Source organism: Echinops telfairi, unplaced genomic scaffold (assembly GCF_000313985.2).
Source record: "Echinops telfairi isolate 266 unplaced genomic scaffold, ASM31398v2 ScPeMD7_7468;HRSCAF=8506_0, whole genome shotgun sequence".
Taxonomy (NCBI): domain Eukaryota; kingdom Metazoa; phylum Chordata; class Mammalia; order Afrosoricida; family Tenrecidae; genus Echinops; species Echinops telfairi.
The window spans coordinates 68,389,272-68,391,782 of NW_022111369.1; the positions used below are offsets into that span (position 1 = coordinate 68,389,272).

Consider the following 2,511-nt stretch of genomic DNA (forward strand, 5'->3'; position numbering starts at 1 on the left):
TCAGTTCCATTGTTCGCCCCCTGGTCATTATATACCAGGGAATAATGCATTTGTTGCCATGCTGTTTCTCAGCTCACTGCTATAGTTTCAGGATGCGCTCTGCTAGGCTCTGGAAAAGTGTTTTATGGGATGGCCAGCCGACATCTTACATCCCTTGGGATATGCAATTCTGAGTCTTGTCTCCTGCCCACCAGCTAGAAGAGCGGCTACTGTTCTGAGGAACCTGGAAAAGCCCTTCCCGTTCCCAGACCTGGAGCTGATCCTGGTCCCTGGTCACGCTGCCCAGCACGTCTGAGGAACACATTCCACTTGTGCACCCACCTTCTCTTGTTGGGAGGATTGATTGAACCTTTCAACGGCCTTTTGGAGAACAAAGTTCAGCTCCTCAAAGTTCATGGTGTGAAGGGTTTCAAAAAGTTCTACCTGTTGGGCTTCTTCCAGTTCATTCCAGACCTGCAGCAGGTGCTCTTGCCCAGCTTTGGACAACCTGTGTTTCAGGTCTTTCACATTCCTAATGCCCTAGTGCCCACGCTGTGAAAGTAGGGGTCTAATGTCCACATCTCTAACTCTGTCGGCGAGACTGCGAGTCTGCTGGGCTGCGGCTCACACTGCTGGACACTGAGGGTGTCTGGAGCCTGTTTTGCTTATATACCCTCATCCCAGGGGACCTGGGTGACGGGGTGCACCCCGAGCTCAGCCCCGAGGCCCTGAGGAGCACAGCCCAGGCCACCCCGCCCCTCGGTCGCTGTGAAGGGTGGTTGCCGGCGCAGGGTATATACCATGAACTGAAATGATTTTATCATACTACAATACATCTTTGAACTACGGTATTTACCATTTCCAAAACTATTTTTTCCAGTTGTATTGGAGGGTCCTAATAGTGGAGAGCAATTTTATGACTAAAGGGGAAATTATTGTCTAGTATTTTTAGATAATCTACTCTTAATCTCAAAATATAACTTAAAGTATAATATAATTATAAAAACAAAGACAGACTCGGCCAGTCAAAGAATGGACAATTTACATGTTGTGTGAGGAGACTTCAAAAAGTTCATGGAGAAATAGAATTACAAGATGTTTATCTATTTTTCCCTACAAACTTTTTCAAACCACCTGTACAAGTCTAAAAAAAATCCCTCAGTAGATTTTTATTAAAATTTGCTTTTCTGGGACTCTACAGGGGATTTGTGGCCTTGCTTTGCTCCCATTGCTGGTCCGTTATGTCCCCTTTGCCCCATTGTGGAGCGTTCAGACTGGACTAACTGCCTGCCGTGTGTCCCCAATATTGTCCTCTGTCACAGTATTTGAAGCTCCCGTAATTCCCCAGGACCAGTGGGGAGATAATCATGAAGGTCAGCGGACAGACCTGGAATCATGTATGATTTTTAGTTTCTTTGACTTTTTTCCCAATCTTTTGTTTTCTTTTTGTTCAGTCTCTGTTATTGTTCATTTCCCATTTATTTAAGACAGGCATGGGAAGCAAGCTTGAGGAGAAATCAATGGGACTGACAGTCCTGGAGGGACTTGGGGGGGGGGTGGCGAGTGGGAAGGGAGTGGTGAGCAAACAACACTATAGACAGGGGAACAACTAGGGAATTGAAATCAACAGCAAGGGGGACATAGAGATCCCTGGGGATGTTGCAGCAACAGCAATCTAGCTGAGAGGAATTACTAAGAGGTTGAAGTAGGGCAAGGGTGATGGTGGGGCAGGAGGAAGGTAAAAGCAAACAGGAAAGATCTAGGAAGCAAAGCTATGGATAGAGGTATAAGCATAGGTGTGCACATATGTAAATATATTAGTTCATAAAAATAGAGGTACTGGCATATGTACATATATTTATATAGCAATACACTGAGGTAGTAGACAAACTTCAGGCCTCTGCTCATGCCCTTACTCATTGAAAGAACACTTGATTTTAGCAACCTTGCATTCTGTGATGCTCACTCTCCCAGCACAATCACTGAGGACAAAATGGGTGCATAAGCAAATGTGGTGAAGAAAGTTGATGGTGCCCAGCTATCAAAAGATATCAAGTCTGGGGTCTTAAAGGCTTGAAGATAAACAAACAGTCATGTAGCAGAGAAGCAACAAGCCCACATGGAAGAAGCACACCAGCCTGTGCAATCATGAAGTGTTGCTGGGACTGGGTAGCAGGCATTAGAAGTTCCAAAACAAACAAACAAAACCATATTGTTGAGGACGAAGGTGGGGTGTGTGTGTCAAAGCAGAGACCCAAAGCCAATCTATAGACAATGGGACATCCCCTCCCAGAGAGGTCACAGGGAAGGGATGAATAAATCAGGGTGCATGCAGTAAAGCACGGATGAAGCACACACTACTCTTCGGGTTCCTTGAGGCTTCCTCACCCCCCACTATCATGACCCCAGTGCTGCCTTTCACTGTGAGCAAGACAGGAACATGTGCAGAGGTACAGATAAGACATAAGAGCTCATGACACATGGAGTCCAGGGACAGGAATGAGAGTATCAATACCAGATGGATAGGGGGAA

At 46.0% G+C, this 2,511-nt stretch overlaps 1 pseudogene; it reads right to left on the reverse strand.

Moving 5' to 3' along the window:
* The window catches only part of LOC101639862, a 7,130-nt pseudogene that overhangs the window by 1,138 nt on the left and 3,481 nt on the right, over positions 1-2,511 (reverse strand).